The sequence below is a fragment of the Monodelphis domestica genome, chromosome 1, assembly GCF_027887165.1.
Source record: "Monodelphis domestica isolate mMonDom1 chromosome 1, mMonDom1.pri, whole genome shotgun sequence".
In the NCBI taxonomy this organism is placed as follows: domain Eukaryota; kingdom Metazoa; phylum Chordata; class Mammalia; order Didelphimorphia; family Didelphidae; genus Monodelphis; species Monodelphis domestica.
Window position 1 is genome coordinate 608673746 of NC_077227.1, and position 18384 is coordinate 608692129.

An 18384-nucleotide genomic window follows, 5' to 3' on the forward strand; every position below is an offset into this window, starting at 1 on the left:
CATCCACAGGAACTTGCTTTCATTTTTCTATGCTAACAGTCAACATAATGTGAAAAAATAGGTCACACTGTGACAAGGGAATCACTTTAAAAGACTGATATATATTAATTTAAGGTCGCCAAGGAATTCAGCTATGTAATTCCTAAATGAAAACTCAAGTCAGCAGTCAATCTTTTATGGAGTTTAATTACAATAGGAGGAAGAAAGGAATTAGAGATAGAGAGAGAGAAAAAGGGAGAGAAGGGAATAGGGCTTAAATACCCCTTCTGTTTAGGCTGGGCCAAAAGGCCCAAGCCCTTAGATAGCTGGGGCAAAGAAAAGAGATCAGTCCCTATTACTCACGTGACCAAAATGGAGAAACAGTCTCAGAGGCCCCCACCTTCAGCTTCCTTCAGAGCAAGCTTCTCAGAGCACACACGAACCACACCGACCAACTTCTCAACCCCCCCCTCGAGTCTTCAGCCCCCCCTATCCTTAAGGAAACCATCCAAGTTCCCTCCCCTCAGTCCTCACATCTACCAATCACATGTCCATCAATTTCCCTGTGCCAGTGGAGGCTCTAGCTTAACCCAGGACCGCCCAGAGGTCTTCTGGCTTTGCACATGTCTGTTGAAGGTCATATTTTCAAATAATTAAATCTTTGATCCTTTGCTATAGCCCTTTCTAAATCCTGTTAACCTGAGTAGGGTAGAGATTGAAATAATTAAATTTTTATCTAGGCTGCAGCCCTTACTCAATCCTGTTAGGACTGAATAGGGTGGAGATTGATTCCAAGTATCTCCATTGTATCAATTCTAAAATCAATCATGACTCAAAGAAATTCCTGTTCTATGCTTAAGCATAGGTCAAAGTCCTTTCCATTGTTCAGCAAAAGGTTTCTGTCCTAAAGTAATCTTAAGAAGGGAAGAGAAGGAACCTCCCATGCCAATGGGGTTCACATTCCAATAGTCAAGACCCACTATCAATAGGAAATTTTTCAAGTATGAAATTTCCCAATGGTGAAATTTCCAACATTTATAAGTCTAAGAAATTTTGAGGTTTACAACACTGCATCCTCATACTTACTATTTTCCAGGCAAATAATTTTGTCTCTCTGATTTTCCTCATTCTTGAAAACATCTATAACATGCATTTTAGGAGATTATTGTTCTAATCTCAGAACATTGTGAAGCTAAAATGAGATAAGGTACTCAAAGCATTTCACATACTTTATAGAGAATCTGAGTTATGCTTAGTTGTCAGGGAATAGTTGAAAACATTCTTGGCCAAGAATTAGGAGGCTTAAGTTCTCATCTTCCCTATAGTCTCACTTGTTTTGTGATCATGAGCAAGTCACTTACTTTCTCAATTTCATCTGTAAAATTGGGATAAAAATGCTCACATTACACACCCATGAGAGTTGTGAGGAAGGCACTCTGCAAATCTAAAACTGTCATAGAAATGGAAAACATTATTCTTTCCTCCTGACTTATGACTGCTTCCGTGACATATTACTGGTGGGCACTCTTTGGTCTCCTGAACTTGCCATATGTTCTCTACCAATACTCTTCTCTTTGTGCTCTCTTGCCCTATTAGAATGTCAGCTCTTTGTGGGCAAGGATTTTTATTAATTTTGTGTTTGTATCCCCAGACACTCACTATGCCTCCTCTATCTAATCAGAGGATGACAACTCATACTTTATGAAGAAAATTGGCATCATTCTTTGAAAGTTTGCTTTTCTTCCCAATTATCACCATAAACATTCTCCATATTATGCCTTTCACCTCTATCCTCATGACTAAAACTTTTCTCCAGGTTCTAAATTCTAGGGAAATTTGTCTATTCATTGCTCCATAAACATTACTTTACATTTCTCTCCTTCTTGCATTTGGTTCTTTGAGCTGTCCCTTTTGATTTCTATCTCATAAAAGTCTTGGCTTCCTGAAAAACATAAATGTGTTGCTATAGAAAGCTTTTCCCAATCCTCTTATGTAGTAGTATTCTGTGTTCCTTCCTCCCAAAGATTATTTTTATTTACTATATATATATATATATATATGTATATTACTTATGCATCCGTGGGTATATATACTTTATTAAGAAGCATGTCTCAAGGAGTAGGGCTACTTTTCATTTTATCTTTAGTACAATGTCTGGCACATAGTAGTAGCTTTACTTTAAATGTTTATTGAAGGGATGTGGAAAAATTGGGACACTAATACATTGTTGCTGGAATTCTGGATGGAAATTTGGAATTATGTCCAAAGGTAAACAATGAATATCTTTTGGTCCAGTAATACCCCTACTAGGTCTGTATTCCAAAGAGGTTTTTAAAAAGTGGAGGAGAGAAGATCTACTTGTACAAAAATATTCATAATACCTCTTTTTGTGATGGCAAAGAATTGGAAATTGAGGGGATGTCCATCAATTGGAAAATGGCTAAGTAAATTGTTTTATATGTTGGTGGCAGAATACTATTGTGCTGTGAGAAATGATGAACAATATGATTTCAGAAAGAGATAGAAAGATGAAAAGATCTACATGAACTGATGCAGAGTGAAATAAGCAGCACTAGGAGAACATTTTACAAAGTAACCAAAATATTGTGGAATGATCAACTATGAAAGACTTAGGTACTCTCAATAATACAATGATCCAAGATAATTCTGAAGGACTTATGACAAAGAATGCTATCCATCTCCAGAAAAAGAACTGTTAGAATTAGAATGCAGATCAAAGTATATGATTTTCACTTCAGTTTATATTATATTATATTATATAGTTAGGTTTTTTTTATTTTGAGGTTTTGATTTTATATGAGCATTCTCTTACAAAAATAAACAATATGGAAATATGCTTTTCATGATAATACATGTATAACCCAGATGAAATTATCAGTTCCTGGAAGGGGTGGGAAGGGAGAGGAGGGAGATGATTTGGCTCATATAACTCCAGAAAACTGATGTGGAAAAATGTTATTATGTATAATTGGTAAAATAAAATATCTTTACAAAAATAAAAAAACAAATATTTTGAATTAAATTGAATGACATGTACATACCCATGCTTTAAGAAGATTAATGAGTCCTCTGGAAAATGTAATAAAGAATGAGAAGCTAGGGGAAGGAGGATGAGGAGGAGAACAATTAGAAGTCTAAACAACTGATGATAAGGGACCAAATGGAAGTGTTTGGTATATAAACAGAGAGAAGGGATGGATTGACAAGATGATATAGACATAGATTGATAAGATTTGGCAACCAATTTACTAATAATACACTTATTAAGATGAGAGAAGTTGGGATAGAAGTGAGACTTCGAGTTAGTGGTGAAGTTCGGAAGTTTTGTATAGGCTGAGTATCAAATACTGGCCAGACATCAGTGAGTACATATCTACATTGTTTAGAGGGAAAAAAAAGAGAGAGATCTCTAAGCATAAGCTCAAATATCTTAGATTTCACTCATGGTTTCTATTGCCATAGAGATGGTAGGGTAAGATCACAGAGGATTTCTGCCCTCTATGATCCTGCTAGAACTGCAGATTAGAATCCATTGCTTTAATTTTTTCTGCATTGGGTAAAGAGCAGGATTGTTCCACCTTCCAGAAGTGTCCTTTAGTAACTTCCCTTTTACCTATCACTATAACTTTGTAAGGGATGTCTAAGCAGTAGCTTTTAAGGAGTTGCTAAATTTAATGTTTGTATAAACAATGAAGAATTTACCTCCAATAGAATGTAAATTTCTTGAAGGCAGAAACAATGTGATAATGTGAGTAATAGGCCCTGACAAGATAGGGGACTCCTCTCATAACCCTATGTAATGGAGTAAGAAGAAAAAAAATTGAGTTGCTTCAAGTTGCTAGCTTAAGATCATTTTCCCCTTATCTACATCAGCAGGAAATGACAAGGAACACATGATAGTTTAGATTCCTTTATGAGGCTAACTGGTGAAGTTGCTTTACTTTAATATGAATGATTGGGGTTGTAAATTGCATTATGATCAGCTGGCTCTTGTGACTAGAGTATAACTCCCTAAAAATCAGCCATTGGCAAATGAGAGGAAGGATTGATTCATAATAATAAGTGGGAGCCTACTGGTTCCCATTCTTTGTACTTCCTTTCTGTAACTCTAGCTTGTGAGTACCCATTCTCATGAAAATGAAACAAAAGATTCTTTGCCACATTAATGCTGAGTTCAAGATTCTTTTGAGTCATTCCTCTTAGATATGTAACATGACACCAGTTCTCCAAAAGACCACCACAGAACTGAGATGAAGGGTTTTAGACGTCAGGCCATGACTCTCCTGGGCTAGGGTGAAATGATAGTTCTTCAGGCTCTTTGCTTTTCCTCTACTTTTTCCCCTTCCACCTCACTTTGGCTACCCCAAAGGAAGAAGATTGTGCAACTTCCCCTTCTTTTGGACTCCTTCAAAAATTAGAATGACTGATTTCCCTCTATATATGTTTCTTAAAATCTCTAGAACTTGAGGAATTAGCTTAAATTAACTCTCTACAAGTTTATATTTTCCTTCTTCAGAATCCTCAGAATTCACTTCTAGAATTCATTCCAGTCTGCCTCACCATTTCCTCCAATATTTCCCTGTCTCTCTCTGAACCCTAAGACTAGTCCCATTTGCTGTATTTTACCTTCCAGGGGCTATTATCCCTTCATCTTCACTTAGATCTCTATGGCCACATGTCACTGCACTATGCAGAGTTCCAGTGCTATGAGGGCAATTCTATGACTTGTTCAGTCAGGATCTGGGCAGTCACACTTTTTGCCACAATCATCTCAGACCAGATAGGACAGTGAGAGAATTAGTGGAAAAATTTGGAGAGTGATCGACAACTTAGATGTGCCTTTTGATTGCACTGCATTTTATTCCCTTAACATTTTTATTTGCTGGTTTTGTTCAGGGCTCTGTGCTCAAAACACAAAGAGGCAAGGTAAATGATTCCAAGGGACCTGGTATCTCAATAATAAGTGGTACTTCATTAAGGCTTGGCCCCGGGGCAGAATGAACTGAACAAATGAATCTTTTAGGTACCCAGAGGATCTAGGCCATCTCAGAAATTTGGACTCTTGGCTACTATTCTTCCAGTCACCTATTTTTTTTTTAATGTATAAACCTTGACAATCATTCTTCTCTTGGTTCTCAGTTGCCACCTCTGAAAATAAGAAGATTTCACTATAGAATCACTAAGCACTTTTCAACACTGTTATTCTGAGATTGTAGGATCCTACAGTGGAGTATGTGTGTATGTTGGGGAAATCAGTGAATTCTTTCTCGAGAAGTTGGTTTTGAAGAACAGAAGAGATTTCATCTAAGGTAGGATTTGGGAGAAGGGTTGGGCTAAGGACAGGATTCTTTGAAATGCAATCTTGCAAGACCCTCCTGTACATGCATCCTCATATAAGGACAACCTAGAATACATTTAATTATCATGTCTGACTAACAATTAATATTATGTTTACATTATATGTTTATTGAATTAAATTATTTATAATATATACATAAATACATATTATATAGCATTTGCCTCAAATGGAGATACTACTAAAATCCATGGATAAATCTAACTCTTTCCCCACTCTTCTAGCTACTTTTCCAATTTGCTACAAATAGCAGTTCTCAGAAATCAAAGGGAGAAATTTAATTAATGAAAGGAAAAACTCTAAGACTATGTATATAAAAGGCCAACTATTTAAATAATGTTATTAGAAAATGTGATAATGGATCATTTTGAAACTTTACCATTTCTAATTTGAATAATGGTGAGAATATGGAAAGATATTTATATTTTGCATGTGCTGGGCAGTTTTCTGGGTGAGAAAGTAGAAAATTCATTAGGTAGTAGCAATAATGTTGTGGTATGGCTCAGACTTTAGGACTAGGGTAGAGTTTCAATGTTACCAATTAGCCTAGACCGCTTTTGGCAGATCTATTACACATGTGCCAGAGTATGCCACGGAGCATTGCTTCCTTCCCTTTTTCCATTCGCAGTTAAGGATATTTCTCATATGACCCACCCCTCTGCCCAGAAGCCCAATGGGAGCACTTCCTCCCTCCCCTGCCTCACATGCCACATGAGGGTTGCAGTTTGGGCACTAAATTTCTAAAAAGTTCACCATCACTGGCCTAGACTGTAAAAGAATAAGCAGAGCAGGAATACCAAATCAAGCAGCATTTATGACACAAATATGGTACTGATTCCAAAGTCAGGTAGATAAAAAACAGAAAGAAAACTATAGACCAATCTCCTTAATGAACATAGATGCAAAAATCTTAAATTGAATACTAGCAAAAAGACTCCAGCAAATCATCACAAGGGTTATTCACTATAACCAGGTAGGATTCATACCAGGAATGCAAGGATGGTTCAATATTAGGAAAACCATTAACATAACTGACCATATCAAAAATCAAACCAACAAAAATCACATGATTATCTCAATAGATTCAGAAAAAGCCTTTGACAAAATACAACAATCATTCCTATTGAAAACACTACAAAGTATAGGAATAGAAGGGCCAAATCAAACAGGGGCCTAAAATTCTGTCACTCTGAACCAACAGTTTTCTAGCTGGCTGATAGGGGCTAAACCCAGCAACATCTACTCTTTTACCAACATTACCCCAAGGTAAGAACTTGTAGAGATCAACTGAGAACAGCAACTATCAGAATTTTCCCTGAAACATAACACTTTGGGAATCAGTGAAAGCATGTTCGTCCCTACTCTGTTTCTGAGATCCTAAACCAACAAAACAGGAAATAAGAAAGAACTCAGGATCAGGCTAGATCTTCCTTCTATGAGTCCATCAGGGCTAATCAGATCTGAAGTTAGAGTAATAGGATGAAAGAATGACCAGGTAAATAAATAAAAATATAATTCTGTCATAAAAAGTATTGTGGTAGAGAATCTCATGACAAACTGAAGAAGAGAATGTCCCAAAAACATTTATAAGCAGTTTCAGAGAAAATTAAGTTTGGAGGAAAAAATCAAAGAAAATTCCTGAAAGAAATAATTTTTAAGAGTTTAAAATGTTTTTAATAAGGGAAATGAGAGTATTTGAAGGAAAAAAATGGAAAGGAAATAAGCGTTAAGAAAGAATGAATTAGAAAGGGGATTAAGAGCTTAACACAAGAGGCACAAAACTTTGTCCAAACAGTAAATTCACTAAAATTAGAATGAAAAAAAAATAGATGTCACTGACTCTATGAGGAAACAAGAAATATTGAGATAGCCAAAAGATTGAAATATAGAACATCTTAAAGTAAAAACAATGTCTTGAAAAATTGAGGAGAAAATAGTTAAGAATCATTGAACTATTTGAGCACCATGAACAAAAACTGAGCTGAGACATATTATTTCAAGATATTTTAACAATAAAACTCTATGAACCATAGGTTTGGGAAAAAATAGAGAGTACTTTAGTCACTTCCTAAATGAAAGTCCAAAATGGAAACACTCAATCCACCTTATTAGCACAGAATAGAAGAGGTATGGTTATATGGCAGTTTGTCAGAAAAAAATAATTGGGTGATTTTAGCAAACTATAATCTAAAAATGAATCAATAGTGTGATGTGGCAGCAAAAATGAAGACTAAAAACAAATGAACAAAAAATCTTTATGGCATTTCAAGTAGCTTAGTAGAAACAAATAATCCAAAGCCATCATACCAATAGTTCCACTGTTCTCTGGCCATATCTGACCACCCTGACAGTATTGTGCTTAGTTCTGGGGCCCACAGATTAGGAAGAACATGAGCAACATCCATGAGTATCCAGAGATGTCAAGAAGGGTGGTAAAAGGAATCAGGATAATGTCATACATGGATCATTACAGTGAACTAGATATGTTCAGCTTAGAGAAAAGAATAAGAAGGGCTTCTTAAATTGTCTGTGAACTTAGATTTAAAAATATTTCAATAACTATTTCAGTGTAATTGATTTCCTCTATAATCCCATGTATTTTATTTTATATATTTAAAAATATCCCCCTGAGGAGCTAATAGGCTTCATTAGACTCCTAAAGGAATCCTTACAATAAAAAAAAGGTTTAGAAGCTTTAATTTTGGGGTTGATATTAGTTCTCTATCAGTATTAATAGGGTGTGTGTTGAAAGAGTAATGACACTCATTTTGCTCTACTCTAGAGGGCAGAATAGTCACAACAGGTAAAAGTTGCGAAGGAAATTTCAGCTCAATGTAAGAAAAAGATTGCTAAGGATTCTTAGATTCTTTCTCAATGGGCATCTTCAAGAAGTGATTAAACAACCACTTGTAGACTGTACTGAAGAGGAGACTATTGTACTGGTATGGATTTGAATAGACTGACTAGGAAATCCCTGCCAATGAAAATCCGTTTTGTGATTTGTGAGTTTGATTTCTACTTGGTAATTTACAATGATCTGTATGTTTGACTGAATATTTGAAATGCCTTATCTTAATATATTAGATATGCCTTTAGATAGTCACAGCCATGGAGCAGTAAACTTTATGAAGTTTCTCTCAGGTCCACAGCACTCTTTGAAACTTCTTGACTCACAATTTTGATTTCATTAGCTGAATGAAATGGGGCTCAACTCTCCAATGATTCTGTTATTTTCAGTGGAGAATACACCTAAAATGATTATGAAAATAGTGTTTCTTCAGAGATCCCTCTATTTTCTGGCATATTGAAAAAATAAAGGAAGAAGGCAAGAGAAAAGATTGTACAGCAAGCTCAATTTGAAATTTGCATCCATCAAAAAGGCAGGACCCTGGATTATTTGTAAATCATATATTTCCCTACTAACTTTTAGTATTCAAGGCAACAGTATTTCCTCTCTAAGCAAATACATCCTCACTGCCCCCACCCCCCCCATATCCTCTTTTGGATAGGGCAACTATTTTACTGCCTTTATTGACTTTCAAATTGTTTTATTTATTGTGTTTTGTTTTTCCTTCCAAAGAAAGTAAAGTAACATAATAAAATCTCAAGTCAGAGGAAAATTTCTAGAGATAAGATACAATAGAATTTTACTAGAATATTAGAATATGCTCTTTTTTTCACCATTGATTGAGTACATTTTTTACCTTTCTAAATTCTACCCCTTCTTTAAGTCCCACATCTTTAAGAAAGTGTTTGTCAGTAAACTATACCACAGTAATCTCTCCCTTTTCTAATTTCATTTTCATTTATTATTAATTCTCTGCAATTAACTACCCTATTCTAGTTACATATACCTCAATATTGAACTCATAAATATATACTCATCTTTAAGTTAAGGTCAGTCTTAACTACAGGAAGACTAAGTAGTTATCAACAAATTAAAATTTGAGAGATTCCAGGAGAGGATCTCTTCACTCAAAATTATGTTTCCTTTCTGCTAGAAAAAAGCAGAAGACATTTGGGAGGAGAAACACTGAATCACTTTCAGCTATGGGCCTAGTTCATTTTAATTAATATTCTGGATTATCTAGGTCATTTTGTATGATAAGATGACATTACGGAAACAGGACACAAAACATACACATCTGAGGGGATGAGAAAGGAAGTACCAGATACTTGAAATTCAGAGCAGCCTGGGTGGGAAATGAAAAAAGGAGGTGAAGCAAAATTGTGTGTGTGTGAAGGGAAAAGCATAAGGGTACCAGAAATTATAAGAAGTTATATAAGGGAAGGTGAGGGGTCACAGAAATAGAGTTTACACATCAAAAAAAAAAAACAACTGTCCCCTTCACCATGCTCTCCTGGACCAACTCCATACAAGAAAGACAGACTTAAGAAGAGATAGGGGAAGAGAAGACTACGTTCTCTATTTTACTAAGCCCCTTGACAGGTAGGGAATGTTGTATTTCCATATAGTAACTCTGTTCACCACTTGTCTAAATAGCAATAAATCATCAGTAAATTCCTGGTTCTGTTTAGGAGATTTGGACTTCAAAGCCAAATATTCACAAACAGGAACCTTTCATTAACTCTAGAGGGAAAAAGGGCTTCATTTTACTTCAAATTGTATATTTTTGTTATTTAGTTGGGGTAGATTCTCCTAACCAATATCAGCTAACCAATATAACCTGTTTTGAATCAAATGCCATTTATTATATACCTATCATGGAAAATTATTTGCATACATATATATATGTGCCTGACAAGCCTTCATCTAGACCAAATGTTTGAACTTGCCTACTTAAATATGAAACAACTTACCCTTTTAGGCTAAAAAAAAAACAAACTATTTTTTTCTCCAGACATCATGAGACAAAACAACCCTTGAGCTTTTTTATTATTTTATTTATCTTTTTTTTGTTTGAGAAATGAGAATATAAATAAAACCTGTCCTGACTTAAATAACTTATAGCATATCGTTTTGGTGTGATCATGAATAGAAATTTGCATTTCCTGATTTTTCCTTTTTTCTTGTTCATCCTCCACACTCACTTTTGTATATATAATGTCTCTTCCTTGTCAATTCAGGTCACTGAGTCCTGACTTGCCCTTTAAAGTTCAGTTTTAATATTTTTTGTTTTTAATATGCAACACCTCAACACCAAAAGAAAACAATGAATATCGATCTTTAACAAGAGTATTAAATGCAAAGCTAGCTATGTACCATCTTCAGCTGGGATTGCCATTTCCTTCTAGTTTGACCCGAGTATCAGATGTTTGACTTTTCCAGGAATCAAGGTGAAGAAGGATAAACACACAAGCGGGAAAGGGGAAAAAAAAGGGTGGGAGATGTGGGGATGGGGGAGTAACTCACAATGCCTGGGAGCCAGTGGCAGAACATTTAGCTGCCAACCCACTGATGGGGTTTGGAAAACTCATCAATGGGATTGTAGCCAAAACACTGTTTAAGCATGGGTGGTCATGAGCAGTAAAAGGAAAAAAAAATACAAATCTCCCCAAACAAATGATTTTACATGATGTGATAGCTATCTGTTTTACTACATGACTAGGTCCGCATAACTGCCACCATCCTGCTGAAAGCTCAAATTAAGGTGATGTAATGAGAAGATATTTTGTGCAAGCCACATGAAATGCAGATGGATGCATTTTCATGCTATCCAGGTTTGTGTTGGCTAGGCTATCCCATGCTTCCTGCTTTGGAGAATAAAATTTTCACACTACCTCATATATTATGCTTAAAACAACACAGCATGGTAGAATTGAAAATCTCAGAGAGGAAAAGGCCCATTTCTATTATTTACAGCTATACGTATCACCCATTCCATGCAAACACTACACTGAGACAGCTACCCTTTCGTGAATGTTATAAATATTGACTAGCTCCATTGGTAGTAAGTGGCAAAGGTATTATCCACAGGTGAAAAGAAATGGAATAATCTCTTCTCTTTAAATGGGATATAACACATTAACCTAATCATTCCTTAAGAATACAGACATAGAGAAACACATATACTTTATTAAATTGTTATGTAGCTAAAATTAACTTGTGTTGTTGACTTTATTTTAAAAATTAGTTTTTCCTGAGGCAGATAGGTGGTTCAATAGTCCCTAGTTTTGTGACCCTGGACAATTATCTTAACTCCAGCTGCCTATCCCTTACTACTCTTGGGCCTTGGAACCAGTACTTGGTATTCATTCTAAGATGGAAGGTAAAGGTTAAAGAAAAAGTCTGAAGACACAAGAGTATGACTTTTCCAAGAAGCAATTGTTATTTTCCCATGTATTAAATTCAAATTATTCCTTAGGAATAGGGAGTATAGGACTTTATTAAGTTCATTATGATAATAATAGTAGGTTACAGAGGAATAAAAAGCACTAAAAAGGGGCTACTTTAATTTTTTTATGTTACTGTAAGTGATATTTTCCCCAAAAATTATTTTAAAAAATAGATGTTTTATGAAAAGGTTTATTAAGTCAAAGAAAATCCTTATAGATATTGTTGTTACTTTAATGAAGATATAGTTTATTATTTTTTTAAATGTATAAGCGAGTAGCTTTTTGTTTACTTTCAATCTCTAAAATGAATTTGGCTCAGCCTAGAAAGATAACCTGATTTCTAGGCAGTGTACACTGCCAGAGCAAAGTCCTATTTGGTGGCAGTTTTATCTCAGTATAGACATTTTCCCTGAAACATATAGAGGTCCAAAGAAGTGTACCTTGTGGGTTTGATCCTCTTCAAATTACACAATATATAACATAACTTTTCTTTATGAAGATTGAAGCATAGAAGTCTAGCTCTATGATTTCATCCAAGTATCCCTTCTTTAAGGAAAGGTGGTATGAATTCAATTATATTGCATAAGATATGTAGCTCTAGACCAAATCTGTGGGATATATTATCTTTCAGACTTCTGCTTTGATGCATTTTATGTCACATAACCAGGGATAGTGAGGTGTGGCATGAACACACCATAAGAGTTCCTCAGTCCCAAAAGAACAACAACTAACACAGCTCTTAGATTGAAGAGTATAAAGAGTATAAACATTGAAGCAGTATAAAGAGTATTGGGCCAATAAAGACAAATCTCTCTGAGTTTATATTTGGCAACAGTAGCATTCATTTGGGGGTAATAATATTTAAGAGCAAAATCCATATTGAAGTCTTCTATTGTCTTACTACCATAGGCAAATATTTTTGTTGCATTATAATTCATTAATTTAGGCATACATGAAGCAGTAAGCATATAAAGTTCAATGAGCTAGAATAGCATGTTGAACACGTTAGATGTCCAACAATTATTAAATTGAAAAATGATACTTCCTTTTAAGTCAATGATCTAAGTTAATTATAGCTACTTTTCAATTCAATATACACAAATATGTGTAGAGATGTACATATCTAAGGAGAAGTATTTATTGACATTTTGTACATCTGTTTTCTATAGAATAAAATTTCTTTAGAAAAAGTATAGATGTATACATATGTGTATATCTATGTGTGTACATGCAATCCATAAAAATTAATGTAACATTTTGTAGCTAGACAGTATTAAAATCATACAAACAATAAGTAGAAGAGTCTGAATTCAAACTCAGATCCATTCATTCCATATTTTATGCCTTTTTTCACTTGATGTGAATTTTCCAGATAATTGAAGCTTAGTTTTTGAGTGACAAAGTAATATTTTAGTTAAGTTTAATGAATGTATTTATAAAATATATTAAATTTGTAACATATGACTTCACATCACAGCTTGGAGGTTCACAAAGACCAATTTTAATCTTCAAGTGTCTCTCAATAATAACATTATTATTTGAGCATTAATGGCTCAGTCATACTCAGGGTATACTCACTGGGAACATTTCTAGCTTTCATATAATAGGCTTTTAGTTCTGTTGCAAGCATGAAGATAACAGTCATTTTTATGCATAGAAACTTATATATATATATATCTTTATTACACTGATTCCTAATTTCTCCCCTCTAGATTTTTCACTGCTACTCCAAACTCCCAGTGCTAATTCCTTTTGTCCTAGTTCCAGGTATTACTATTACAGGTCACAGAGTAAGTTGTAATGAGTAACAAAAAAATGTGAAGACTACACTCCATATTCTTCTTTCCCTCTCTGATTACTCTGTCCTATAGTCCTAAAGCAATCTTCATCACTACCAATAAATCTTCTCTATTCAGTCTATATTCAGGGTCATTATTCCTCCATTCATCATGTTATATTCCCCATTGCTGCCTAAAATCCAGGAGTTCCTATCTTCATAGTTCTTGCTCTGAATCTTCTATATGTGTACTCCCTAAGACTAATTGCCTATTCTTATTCATGGTATAAGAAGGCCTAGTTCCAATTTGGATAACTACTTTTACAGCTTGCTCAGTAAACACTCTTTTCTTTCCCTAAATATTTCCTCTATATTCTAAGCAGATAACTCAAAATATAGTTTAATCTTTTCATAATCAGTTAATGAATAAGAAATATACTAGTTCCCATACCTGCATAAACAAAGAGAATATCAAAAAGCTTAAAAAGTCCTTTGTTCACATAGAATCAGTCTAATAGTAACAGCTCAATGATCTTTTTTTTTTCCCCAATGGGGAATATCAATTAGTCACTGTATCCATCCGTGTTTCCTCCATGTGTTACTGTACACTTGAGATTCCATTGTAAAAGATGCATTTTGATTTGATATGGAAATCAGTATTTTATGGCATTACAAAATGTATACATGTATAAATAGTAATTAAAAAAATGATCCTTGTTACATTTTCCTCCCATAGGCCCAATATGTTGTATGTAACAACCTAATAAGTGACTACCTAAAATAGAAGATATGTGACTGACTAGTAGTTAATCAGAAAAAAAAAGACATGGATGTCTCAATAGATTATAAATGTAATATGAATAGAAGGAAGCTAAGAAGTCTGGAAGGCACCTTCAAGGTAATCTAGTTTAACTCCTTAATTTCGATTATATTAAGAAATTGAGGCCCAAAGAAGTTACCTGATTTACATAAGGTCATGAAATATTAATAATCAGTGCAAGGATTTTAGTTCATGTCTTTTGGCTCCAAATCCAGTGCTTTTTCTATTTAAAAAAAGTACTTTAATAATACTGAATCACTGATAAAAGAATGACCTTTCTCCCTCTCTCTGCTACTTGAATTCCTATTCTTTAAAGTCTACTTAAAAATCTATCCCTATTTCTAAAGATTTTCTCCCCTGTACTTCACATATCCTTTTTTATTGTACCTATTTAATGAATTTATCCTGGGTCCTAGTGGACAGAACATTGCCCTTGGTGTAGGAAAGATCTGATTTCTAATCCTTTCTCTGACACATTCTAGTTTGGTAACACTGGGCAAATTGCTCATCTCTTCATCAGAAAAATATGGATAATAATAGTTCCTACCTTGTACCATTGTGGTGGTGATCACATGAAAATTTTTATATGTATGTATGCATCTATCTCTCTGTCTGTGTGCCTACCTATCTATCCACCCACTTATCTACCTTTAACATTGGTAGAACATAGGTAGGTCACATTAAGTGTTGCCTAAAGGTTAGATATTATTAACACTATCATTCTAGATGCCCTTTCCACCTAATAGACTATAAGCTTCACAAGAAAAGAGGCACTGATTGAGCATGGACTAAGCACCTTTTATGTTCAGATCCCTGTGCCAGGTAAGATAGTTTACAAGGTTTACTTCATATTTGACATCATAAAGCATAATGTTTAATATGAAGATATGATATACATAAAGTAAGCTAGCCTAATTGAAATAACAAAGTGCTTTGAGAGAGACAAGAAGGCAGCTTGGGCCAGGGAAATCAAACCTCTCCTAAGACTTTAACAATTGCCTCTTATCAAACCCTAGTGGAAGTAGCCCAGGACTATGAATCCAAGAGTCTTGGGAAGATTATTGCTCTGCCCCTCAGACTACCTCTGTTTTCAGCTAGATTACCACCTCCCTCAGAAACAAGAAGATATTGCTTGAAAATGGCTTCCACAATTACTGCTGCTCCTTCCTTTCCAGCCACCAAAACTTCTTAGGGAAAAAAAAAAGATTTTAGTCATTAAAATCCTTGACACACTCAATTAACCCAACATTAGTAACAGATATTTTTTTTAATCAGTAAAAATAACATCAGGGAAGATAAATTATATCTTTTGCCACAGCACTCTAAAAAATTCCTGAATGTTTCCATCTTATTTACAGTTGAAACACCTTATTTGTGTTATCTCTTCTCTTAGAAGATTGGGAGCTCTTTGAAAGGAACTGTTTTACTTTTCTTTTCCCCAGATCACAGGAAAGTCCTTTATACACAGTAAATCACAAATCACATGCTTTTTCATTCATCCATTCATTGATGAATAAATAATTATAACAAAATGATAAGGATGACAGCGCATTAGAGAGTTGTAAAATACATTGTCTGTGAAGTTCTGGGGGAAAGATTATGATCTAAGAGAATACATACTGGAGGAAGAAGTTTTTGAATTTGTTCACAAATTTTGGGTAGGGCTTCACCACATAGACCATGAGCCATCCAGGAAAGGCTTTTCAGGCTCAAGAAACAAAGCAAACACAGATTTGGAGGAGTGAAAGTGAAGATTGTGTAATGGAGATAAATAGTCCATTTAGCCAGGAGCATAGTATTATAAGACAAAGTCAGAAAGGTAAATTGGCACCATATTGTGAAGGACTTTCCTCTGAAAGCAAAGAAATTTGAACATTAGCTAATAGGCATTGTAATATACATAATCAGAGAAATAACACGACTAATTCTATGCATAACAACTCTTGGGAAAAGATGCTGAGTATAAGTTTAAGAACAACATTAAAATACTGAAAAGATTTGTAAGAGGTTTTAGTAAGTAGACAATCATTAGCAGTAAGTCTGCTAATTGTGTGAGGGATGATTTGGGATGTAGCCAAGGGAAAATGATGCCTGTTTAACTATAAAGAGAATAAGGCAATGATTCATAGAAGGGATTTGGAAGAGAAAATTCTTACCCATCCTCCATGAGAAGGAGGTTGCACTTCTCCCACATTTATGCCCCCCTCTACCACCCCATTCCCAATGATCCATCTGAAATAGTAGCATGAATGGAGCTATTACACTCTGAAAGAGTGTTGAAGTGAGCTCTTTTTGAGACTACTGGTAGGGTGTCAAGAAGTAGACAGACTGTGGTATGAATATCTAGCAATAACTGTCAGGCCTTAAAGAGTCCTATATTGGTGAAGGCCCAGAAAGGACTTTGAATTCTGATCTGGGTAGAGTTGTGAACCTAGGGATAGTTGAATATTTTCTGTATTCCTTTAATCAGGAGCCAAGCTGAGAGTGAGTACCTAGCCCTATTTTGTCACCTTATATGTACATACAAGAAGGCCTTTTTTCCATCTTCGGTAGACTTTTTGCTTTGTACTCAAGAAGGCCTCTTTTTATTAGAAGGTTATATTATTTAATCTAGTCTTCCTTCTCTTTGGAAATTTTAGAGCTCACTTCACAAGTACTATTTCATATTGTCACTATATTGTGGAATTTTTAATTGATTAAGTGGGCCTAGTATCTTCCCTTAAAAAATATGGACTAAATGGTATCTCCCTTTTGAACTTGCAGTGATAAATTCCTATTTATCTATATTTCATATAAATTTTCAGACTTTTAATAATATACTTAACACCTAAAATTAAAAAAAAAACCCTTATTTCTCTGTATCCATTGCTTGACACTATACTTCTCAATGGTTACTTTCAGTTTTATTCAACAAATCAATCATGCAAGCATTCAGTTACAATATATGGGGTTTCCCCAAAATTATAATTAAATTACTACACTAAGATTTTGTGGAAACTTCATGAGGAACAATTCAAACAAGCATATAAATAATAATATGAAGGATTTCCAGTGATAGAGCCAAGATGGCAGAGTAGAGAAAACATTCAGCCAAGCTTTCCAAAAATTCCACTCCAAACAACTTTAAGATAATGCCTCAAAAAGAATTATGGAGTGGCAGAGATAATAAAAAGTCAGAGTGAGACAATCTTCCTATCCAAGACAAGTTAGGAATTTAAAAAGAGAGACTTGTCCGGACAGCTTTATGACTCAGTGGATTGAGAGTTAGGCCTAGAGATAGAGATCCTGGGTTTGAATTAGACCTCAGATGCTTCTTAACTATGTGACCCTGGACAAATCATTTAACCCCCATTGCTGAGTCTTTACCATTCCTCTGCCTTCAAACCAATACACAGTATTGAGTCTAAGAATGAAGGTAAGAGTTTAAAAAAGAGAGATTTATGACATAAGGGTGGAAACTGGCTCAAAGCCCATGTGGATGGAAGACCAGTGGTGGTTATCTAAAGCAGGAACATTGTAAAAAGGAGCTCTTAGGACAGAGATAGTAATGGGACATGGAAATTGTTCAAAAAAGAGTTTAGAGTACTCCTCTGTTAACACAAAACTCTGGACCAGATAATGTTTGTCAAATCCATAGCATAAACATTTCTGGGTCATAGTTCAAGGGCAGAGAGGAAACTTTCCATCATGAGGGAGAGTATTGAGGAACATTATCACTTTTTCTACTAGGGGATAAGGGACCCTGAAGAATAGTATTATTTCTGGTCCCAAGGGAGCAGAGACCTTTCATGGATAAGGACCAGAGTGCATAACAAGAGAATAGTGACCACATCTCTCCTTAGATCACATTGCCTTTGAAATACTTTTAATCCCAAAGAATTCTGAAAACAGCAGTGTAAAAATTTTGAACCTTGGGACAGTGTCCATGACTCTTCAATGCTGTGAACAGCATCCAACTTTAACATGAAGTTTAAGAATAAAAAAACAAGGTGAAAAGTAGGGTTGAGGGAAATGCACAGGTAGTAGTCATAACTGTGAAATTAAATGAGAAGAATTCACCCACAAAATGGAAGCAAAAAGTAAAATGAGTTGAAAACAGAATTTAAGAATATATCATTTAGAAATTATCACTAT